Here is a 10,200-nt window from a genome sequence, read left to right as displayed (position 1 = left end):
ACACCGTCAACTTCCTCGAGCGCAGGCCCACGGGGAGGGCGGGGTGGCGGCGAAGCTCCGCCCCGAAGCCCCCAGCGAGTGAGCGGAGGTACGTTTCCCCAAAAATAAGACCTAGCAGGGCCATCAGCTCTATTGCGTCTTTTGGAGCAAAAATTAATATAAGACCCGGTCTTATTTTACTATAAGACCGATTCTTATATAAGATCCGGTCTCATTTTACTATAAGACCGGGTCTTATGATATGGAATGGTATGATATGATATCATATAAAGCTGGGTCTTATATTAATTTTTGCTCCAAAAGATGCCTTAGAGTTGATGGTCCGGCTAGGTCTTATTTTTGGGGAAACACGGTAGGACGCAGGGGAGGCGGACCCGGGGTGGGAAGCTGGCGGTACAGGGAGCGGAGGCGCTGTCGCCGCTGCGCCTGGCAACCAAACTTGAGGGCGCACCAGGGGCCTGGATGAAACCAGCCCGCTGGGCAGTGGCAGGTGTGGCTCCTGCTGAACCTCTAGCCCAGGACGTCTCCTGCGGAGAGAGAGTCGCCGGGGAAGGCCACATCTAATGAGCTTACAGGGCCCGGGAAAGCAAGCCCTCTCCAACACCCCAAAACGAAAACCTAGATGCCCCTACCGGACGGCTGGCCACCAGCCAAGGCACAGAACAGCGAATCTCCAACCCAGAGATCGTCTGTCTAGTCGTGGCTGCTTTGGGCCTTGGTTTCCTTAAGGAGTGAAACTATCATCAAAGGCATTTATTCAACGTACACATGTCTAGTTCCCCTTCCGTACCATTGTCTCTGAATCTACCTAGGGCAGGGAATCAGGGTTCTGTTGTTTTAACGCACCTTCCCAGGTTGTCCATTTTGATGCTCAGCCAGGTTCGAAAAGCACTGCATTTGTAGGACACATTCACAGCCCTTTTCAACTTCCTCGGTGACTATACCCTGCCCTCCCATAGTTCTTTAGCTACTATATGCTCACAGTGGGGCAAAAAAAGTATGTAGTTGCAGCCCAGAGTATAGACAGGTGGGGGAAGTGAAGTAGAAGAGAAAGGACAATGGTTTAAAAAGTTATTCTGGAGCCATGATTCTTATAATTGATGGGGATACTATTTGAAAATTATGGTGCTCTTTGAGGAACACCATAAAATATATTACTGCATTACAAGTTTGATGCTATTTATATTGAAATTACTCTATTAATAATACACCTAAAATCACTAAGCATATACTGTTTGCTAAATCCTAAAGCATTTTATGCTAGACTCTAATATAAACAACAGCCAGCACCAAAGATTTCAGAAAAATTTATGGGAGAAAAATACTAAAATTGATTTTTTCCCCCTCTTTGGGTACAAATGGCCACTTCTATTTCTTTTACTAAAATTAATATAAGACTCGGTCTTATTTTACTATACTATAAGACCAGGTATAATATAATATAATGTAATTAATATAATATAATACCAGGTATAATATAATATAATACCAGGTCTTATATAAGACCGGGTTTTATAATATTAAATATTATATTTTATAAGACCCAATCTTATATTAATTTTTGCTCCAAAAGACGCATTAGAGCTGATTGTCCGGCTAGGTCTTATTTTCAGGGAAACACCATAGTAGAAAAAGTCTCTGCTGCAGCTGACAAAATACCAGTGTTTCCAAGGACATCTATATGAGGTAGAGCTCCTTCCTTTATACTCAAAATGGCTACTGTTTCTACCACAACATTGAATCTGTTCAGACAAAAGTCACACACTACTGGTCTCTTTGTTGCTAAATCCAATGGATACCTTTTAGCCTTTGTCTTACTTCACCTCTCACCAGTATTTGACACTGATAACTATTTTCTTCTTGGAACACTCTGCTCCCTGGGCTTTTATGACTTGTCTCCTCAGGTCTTCCTCTTCCTTCTCTGGCCATTTACACTTTCCTTGGGCTCCTCTACTGGCTCTTCCCAGGGTTCCATCAAGCACCTTCTCACTCTATAATTCTTCCATCAGTCATCTTTCACCTACTCTTACTAAGTTATATTCTGAGAACAAAAGATCTACAAAGAAATCTTAAACTTCACCACATGTTAGTTGTAATATTGTAATTTTGAAATTATGTAATACAGGATAAAGAATATAAGTAAAGGTCTTTATGTTTTATCAAATGAAGGTTTTTAATGTACATGAAAAGAAATACAAACCAAAAATTAATGAAAAAAAACTCCTATACTATTAAACTTGAACTGGAAATATCAATATGAGCTCGTGATTTCTTAATATTTTCTAGCTCTGTCTAATGAAAGGGGCAAAAGCCATATCACCCCATAACTCTGATCATGTCTACCACCATAATCTTAGTTTTGGAATACCATTTCTTGTTAAAAGAAACAGAGACTTCTTAAGAAATGGCTGTTCTGGGGTGGGGATAGTACAAGGTAGATCTGGGACTGCTTGTCGCAGAAGGCAAGGAAACACTCAAAAACGAATGAGGTTATAATAAAAGGATTCAGGCACCAACTTGAAGGGCCTCCCACTAACAAAATTTAGGGAGATTTGAGTATCAAAAAGAATAATAATTGCACTTGATTGCAACACTATGAGTAAGTGAAAATTGATACTAAAAAAATAATAATTTTAAGGAAGAAAAGAAATGAAAGGATGAAAAGAATGCCAGTCAAAAAATCTAAGAAATTTTTAAAATATAAAACATCAGTTTGTAATCCCCAATGAAATAACTGATTCAAGCAAGCATCATCAAAGGATACTGAAACCATTAAGTGAAAAGTCAATGGTAATTGACTCTCATGGCTATAATAGATTACAAATTGTAAAGGGGAAAATATACCCTTATAATGGAGATACGTACTTATCAGTCACCCTTTAATCAAGTTGTCAAACTTAGTGTCAATAATGGGACAAACTAATGTTGTAGGTCTCCTGCTGTGGTACCATATGATGTACATAAGATCAGTTATGAAGTATTCTTGCCAAAGATATTCAACCTGATTTTAATCAAGGCTCTAGACCAGCAATGTTCAATGGAAATAAAATGTGAACCACATATGTAATTTAAATGTTTCTAATAGCCGCATTTAAAAAAGAAACAGGTGGCATTCATTTTAATGATGCATTTTATTTAATCCAATATATCCAAAATATTATTATTCCAACATGATAATCAATATAAAAAGCATTAAGGAAATATTTTATACTCTTTTCATCCTATTTCTTTGACATCTGGAGTGTATTTTACCCTTAGAGCACACCTTAATTTGAACTCGCTACATTTCAAGTATCCAATAGCTACATGTGTCTGGTGACTACACATTGGACAGCACAGTTCTAGATCTGCCCAAAATCCAAGAAACTGAGGTACACACTGAAAATACCATGAAGAAACAAAGATCTAGAACAGAGGTCAGAAAAGTATTTTTTTTTTGAAGGCCAGACAGTAAACATTGTAGGCTTTGTAGGCCGCCATTCTCTGTTATCATATCATTCTCCTTGTCTTCCTTCTTTTTTCTCTTCTTTTTTTACAACTCTTTAAAAATGTAAAACTATTCCTAGTTCTAGGGCTGTACAAAACATGCCACAATTTGCTCGTGTATAGGACATTCTACAAGACAGCTGACTTGGATTTTCCAAAAAGCCAATGTCATGGGGAAAATGTGGAAAAGAACAAGAGAGATTCCAGAACTGACTGAGAGGCCAGTAGCTGAAGTCAAGTGTATGAGGCCTGGGTGTAGGATGAGGCTAGAGGGAGACCTGGGCTGGAGCTGGATCTTGTAGTGTTTGGGAGACCACAGTAACATCAGTGAGAAGCCACTAAAGACTATAAACAGAAGCTTCACCAATTTCCTCTGTAAACATGGTTATTCATCTCACAGAAACCAAGTTTTCATTTCAATATCCCCTTAAATTTTATTCTAAGAGATGCTTATTAAATAAATAAATCTGAATTATGAAGGAAAGAATTTCGGCACCTCATTCATAATGCTTCTCATGTGGAAGTTTTATCCTAAGTTATATGTAACGTGTTTCCTGGTTGTATTTGAAATATGTTTGTTTTAGTGTGCCTGGATGGTATCAAGGCAGGTAACACTCTGAAGTTATCATTAGTAAATTCTAAACATTGTATTGGGAGAGCAGGGCAGGCATAAGGTTTAGTGACCTATTTAATGAACGTGATGAGGTAAAGCATGCAATTAAGGTATAGTCGTGATAGTGATGGCTTCCCAGTTATGTGAAAGCAGGTCAAATTAATTTATCCTGGCAAATGTGTAAATTATCAGTTGTCTTTTTTGTTTGTTAACGTGGAGTTCCAAGGGGTATAGTAGAATTAAAACAAGAAATGAGTTCAATAATAGGATTACCAAAGAGATTGACAATTATATACAGAGCAGAAATTATAACAAAAATATGTTACATGTCATTCAGTAAACAGATATGCATATGTGTGGAAGGTAGTACTATTGTCCACTGATATCTGGTATCCCTCTCTTTTCCCATATATGTGAAGTTAGTCATGGCCGTCTGATATGCTTTGGCCAGTAAAATAAGAGCGACATGTCACTTCAGGGTGCAAGCATTTAGCTGTATCTCTCAAGTCTCCACTGCTGCTTATTCCTTGCCTTTGGTGGTTGTGGGAGTTTGAGGTGCAAGAATGAGCCAGTCTATGACGGACAAATGCCCTGTAGAGTTACAGGGCCCTGCAGTGGACTTGGAAAAAATGAGAATAAATCTTTATTGTGTGAATCCACTAAGATTGTAGAGTTGTTTCTCAGGTCTGCAGAACCTAGGGGCGCCTTCCTGACCCAATACTGACCACGTACCAGATGGTTGCATTGGGTGGGTGGTGAGAGACATACGGAAACAATAAGGACCCTTGCCAAAAAGTTTCTGTAATTAAAGTATGTAGATTGGGAGGTAATGGGACAAGAGGCTGGAAAACTGCGCCAGAGGCCTGATGCAGAGGGAGCTTTGAATGACAGAACACTGGGCTAGTGCTGTGCAGTACCAAAGGGAAGTTAAGGAAGCACAAAGCCTACCCACAAAAAACTAACATCTAGTTCCATAATTCCCTAGACAGGAATCTAGATTCCTACTAGGAAAGTGGTGATGTACCAGAAAGGAACGAAAAGACTCAAGATAAAAGGGTTTTTGGCGAGTCAATTTGACTCGTGTTATATTATTTAATAAGTTGTTTTTATATTTAAAAAATAAGGATGTATTGTACAGAATGAAAAACCAACTTGAATTTTTAGGCATTTTGTGAAAATTATTGATTTTATACAATAGGTGAAAAAAACAACTGAAGTTTGGAAAGTATTAGTAAGAAGGATCAAATGATTACAACTCACTTATTCAGTTACTATGTACTTTGCAGGACAATTGCTGTTCTGAATAACATTAAATTTTTAATGTAAAAGATGAAACTTCAAAGTGCTTTCACCTTTGAGGGCACAGGTTGAGCAAGACCCCAGGAGGCAACCATACCCTCTTCTTTGCCATGTGGGTGCTTCAGTCAGCATGTTGATGTAATTAATTGACCTTGATGTTAAGCTCTTTTTTCTAAATACTACAAAGTAATGGTCTCAATCACCTCGATTGCAATTCAATTTAGTTTGAATTACTACCTAAGTTTTTACTCAAGCTAAAATATTTATAGGGCTAAATCCTTGCCCTTTATTTCTGTTTTAGTATGTGAGTTTTTAAGTTGTGAGAAAGTATGTTGATAAAAAAAATTATTTTCTCCTTAACTATATTTTCTAGAAGCTCCTTTCCTAACAAACATGCCTTGATCAAGGGAAGCACCAAACCAAAATCACATCGGCTCTGCTACCTTAGATAGATGGTGCTGGGATAGATCCCTCGTTAGCCAGATTGGTCTTAATTTTTAGGCATTTTATGAAAATTATTAATTTTATTTTATACGATAAGTGAAAAAAGCAGCGGAAGTTGGAAAGTATTAGTAGGAAGAAGCAAATAATTACAACTCATTTATTAATTTTATTTTATACAACAAGTGAAAAAAGCAGCGGAAGTTGGAAAGTATTTGTAGGAAGAAGCAAATAATTACAACTCATTTATTCAGTATCTATTGCAGGACAGTTACAGCTCTGAGTACTGGAGAAGAACAGTAAATAAAACAAACCAAATCCTTGCATAGAAAAAAACATAGGTATTAAACTTATGGACCTTGGGTTCAAAGAGCATTTTATGAATTTGACTCCAAAGGCAAGGGAAGTAAAAGCTAAAATAAATGAGTGGGACTATATCAAACTTAAAAGCTTCTGCACAGAAAAGAAACCATCGACAAAATAAAGAGACAACCAACTGAATGGGAGAAGATTTTTGCAAACAGTGCCTCCGATAAGGGACTAATATCCAAAATATACAAGGAACTCATGCAACCCAACAACAAAAAACCAAACAACCCAATTGAAAAATGGGCAGAGGACCTGAAGAGACATTTCTCCAAAGAGGACATACAAATGGCCAATAGACATATGAAAAAATGCTCAACATCACTAATCATCAGAGAAATGCAAATAAAAACCACAATGAGATATCATCCCACCCCAGTCAGAATGGCTATCATCAACAAGACAAATAGTAACAAGTGTTGGAGAGGCTTTGGAGAAAAAGGAACCCTCATACACTGTTGGTGGGAATGCAGACTGGTGCAGCCGCTATGGAAGGCAGTGTGGAGGTTCCTCAAAAAATTACAAATAGAATTAGCGTATGACCCGGCAATCCCTCTCCTGGGTATCTACCCAAAAAATCTGAAAACATTTATCCATAAAGACATGTGTGCTCCAATGTTCATTGCAGCTTTATTTACGGTGGCCAAGACATGGATGGTATATATACACAATGGAATACTATTCGGTAGTAAGAAAAGATAAAATAGGACCATTTGTGACAAGGATGGATCTTGAGATTATAATGCTAAGCGAAATAAGTCAGACAGAAAATGCAGAGAACCATATGATTTCACTGATATGCGGTATATAAACCAAAAACTACAAAAGAACAAGAGAAACAAATGAAAAACAGAAGCACACAGACAATAGTTTAGTGGTTACCAGAAGGTAAGGGGGGAGGTGGGTGGTAGATGAGGGTAAAGGGGATCAAATATATGGTGATGGAAGGAGAACTGACTCTGGGTGGTGAACACACAATGGGATTTATAGATGATGCAATACAGAATGGTACACCTGAAATCCACGTAACTTTACTAACAATTGTCACCCCAATAAACTGTAATTAAATAAAAAATAAAAATAACAAAAGTAATAAAAAAAACAAAAACAAATCCTGAATCTTCTAGTGGGAGGAGACAGTCAAAGAGCAAGTAAATACAAATATCAAGTAAGGATGAGAACTAGGAACAAAAAAGAGATTAAAGGGACAAACAGTGTAGATGCCTGACCACTGCACTGTACACCTGAAGCTGAAGCTGAATAGTGATGAATGTCAACTATAATTTTATATATCTATAGTCACAGGAAGTGGAGGACAGCATAAGGAATAGAGTCAGTGGAACTGTAACAGCTCTATACCATGTCAGAGGGGTAGCAGATTGGGAGAGGGGTGTAAATGTCTAACTATTACATTGTTTTGTACACCTGAAATTAATAATAATAATAAAAAAGAAAACAAAAGGGACAAAGAATGACTGGAGTGGAGATTTCTTTCAGATATGGTGATCAATGTAAACCGGCCGAGACGTTATTAAATTGACATTGATAAGATAGTGTGTTACACGGCTATGGGATGAATTATTGAACAGAAGGAATGCAAATCAGGGAACAAGTGAAAAGTGCTCTGCTTATGCAATCCATAATCAGCAATAGATGAAGACAGACTTCATGGACTAGAAAAATGTGTTTGAGTGCTCCATGGGATCAGCCTTGTTGCAGAAGTCAAACTGCCTTCAGATTAGCAGGTACTATGTTCTCCTGGGTTTATTCTAAATGGCTGAAAAATTCCCTCCACTTGTGAGAGGTTTCCACATACAACATCTTCATCTGCTCAAGGGAGAAAAAAAGGCATCTAATTTATGAAGCACTGGAGAAAAGTAAAAGATAAAGAATAGGTTGGAATGATAAGGAGCAACAAAGATAAAGAATGACTGACAGAGAGACAAGAAGTAGAATGTAGGAAGAGAATTACCCTGGGGTTAAAGGAAGCAGTTGCAGAGCAGTAGAGAAAAGGATTTGAAAATCCTCCTGAAAAAAAAAAATAGCCATAACACTGTGATAATAGCTCATTTTACCCAACAGCAGATTTCATTAAGAAATATAAAATCGCTAAAGTGCCATTTTTGATGCAAGCAAACAGAATTTGGGGAGTGCAAAGAAAATATTTTCATATTCAAAAAATAGACTATTTGTGTATTTTTATCTTTCTTTAAGGATATAAACAATGATAATGGGTACTTTTGAGTGTTTGTAATGTGCAACCAAAAAGTGTTTTTTATGAATTAACTCACTCGTCACAGTACATCTATGACGTAGGTACCAGTAAAATGCCCATTTTACTTACGAGCGCATTGCTACTTGCTTGAGGTTGGAGGTGGCCGAGCAAGACTTGAACCCAGGGAGTCTGGCTCCAGTGGACATATTCTTTGCTGCTACACATTCAGGCACAGCTCTGTGTTCTCCATTTCTGTGCATGCACCCAGGATATAGTGGGTTGTGTGGGACTCATATTGCAGCAGAATGAAACTCCTTGATTTGTTGCCTCTTTCTTGTTTGTTTGAGATGTGCAACACACACACACACACACACACACAGTTCTTTGGATCTTAGAGTTGATTTAAAATGATTATAAAGATACCCACAACATGAGGCCATCAATAAGTGATAAATAACTCAAATTATATGGGGGTTATGTATTTTTCACGTAGCTACTGGATGTAAGAACTCTATTCTCAGGTGTCTACGATTAATAGTACTTGTGGGAGAAATGAATGCTCTTTACCTCTTTCCTGGCTGGCTCTGTTTTGGGGAGATTATTGTTGGCTGACACCTTCCCCGTAATATTTGACCATGACTTCATATTTTGAGAAAAATGACTTCCTGACAGCTCCCACACTACTCTTCAAAAAACTCCACCTGTTATCTCTTTGCTAAATCACATCACTGCCAACTGATCAGGTTAAGCACAGGGTTTGAGGAATTTCTGTAGTGGGGGGGGAATTCACCTAAGAAGATGGTTCTCAGATATCAGTACATCTACTTAATCCCAAAGTTGTGTCCATTCTTCCCTTTCCTTTAAAATCTCTCTTTGATTGCCCCTTCATTACTATGTCACATTTAGGGCCTTCCTTAGGCCCCAAGCAAATATTTTTTTGCAGCGTCCCTATCTATATAAACAATTTCAGTCACCCTAAATCAGCATGCCAGTATCAATTTGACAGCCCAATCTCACACAATTCTTTAAATAAAAAAATAATAATACTGTGTTGCCCAGGGGACTTGATTGGTTTGCTAGGTCACTCTCCCCAAACCAGGACCTAGCCACAGCCCAGGATGACTGACTGAATACGCATGAATCACGAAGCAGCTTGGGACATCCGGTCAACTCCACTCATTAGACAGCCGGTGGTAAAGCACCCCATGATAGAGAAACTGGAACTGAGCCGACTTGGGGCCCCAGTCTGAGATTGGAGTGCCCCATACAGATGGATGCCAATCAAATCTCAGCTGGTCCCAGGTACCAAAGACGGTCATAAAAGATTTGAGGAAATCACATCAATGAGGTAGACCCCCTGGGGCCCTTGGTAGGAGCCCTGATTGCCCAAGTCTAAGAGTCACACCAACACCTTATTCTATACCCTTCTCACCCAACTTATTACAACTTCCTCCTGGCTGGCCTCTCAACCTCCACGTTCTCTCCTTTTGTATCCATCGCCCTCATAGTCTCATAGTGCAAACGTACAAGTTCTGACAATTAAGTTTGTGAACTAGTTGCAATGATATTGCTAACCTTTTTTTAGATCAGAGGGATGACTCATTATGAATTTGTATGAAATAGACAAACAGTTAACCAAGTTTACTATTTGGAAGTGCTGAAAAGGCTGCATGCAAAAGTTAGACGACCTGAACTTTTTGCCAACAATTCATGGCTCTTGCGTCATGACAATGCACCAGCTCACACAGCACTGTCTGTGAGGGAGTTTTGAGCCAGTAAA

The sequence above is a fragment of the Rhinolophus ferrumequinum genome, chromosome 10 (assembly GCF_004115265.2).
Source record: "Rhinolophus ferrumequinum isolate MPI-CBG mRhiFer1 chromosome 10, mRhiFer1_v1.p, whole genome shotgun sequence".
Classification (NCBI taxonomy): Eukaryota; Metazoa; Chordata; class Mammalia; order Chiroptera; family Rhinolophidae; genus Rhinolophus; species Rhinolophus ferrumequinum.
Note: the sequence above shows the minus strand (reverse complement) of the source record.